Source organism: Myotis brandtii, unplaced genomic scaffold (assembly GCF_000412655.1).
Source record: "Myotis brandtii unplaced genomic scaffold, ASM41265v1 scaffold33, whole genome shotgun sequence".
Lineage (NCBI taxonomy): Eukaryota > Metazoa > Chordata > Mammalia > Chiroptera > Vespertilionidae > Myotis > Myotis brandtii.
Window position 1 is genome coordinate 35,575 of NW_005362713.1, and position 372 is coordinate 35,946.

Sequence of the window (372 nt, forward strand, 5' to 3'; positions counted from 1 at the left end):
CGGGCGTGTTGAGCGGGAGTTGAGCTTCGGGTGCGGCCCCCCCGGAGCGGGGAGCGTTGGGACCCGCAGAGCGAGCCTCGGGATCCACACCTACAGGTGCACCCGGGAGGTTTCAGGAACTGGAACATTTTACATCCTGTTGGAAGGGAAGTCGTTTTTGGCATGTTTGGCAGAAATGTGCTTGGGTCCCGTTGATGTCTGCTCACCTTGCGATGCAGGACGACCTTGAGAGTTGCTCGTCTCTCTGGGTTTTGTCGGATGAGTTTCCTGAATTAACCAGACGCGCAGGGGTTTAACATCTGGAAGCTACGTGAGTCCGCCCCTTCGCCGGCTCACGGTGGCCTCTGTCTGTCCCCCCAGCACCTGCGCCAT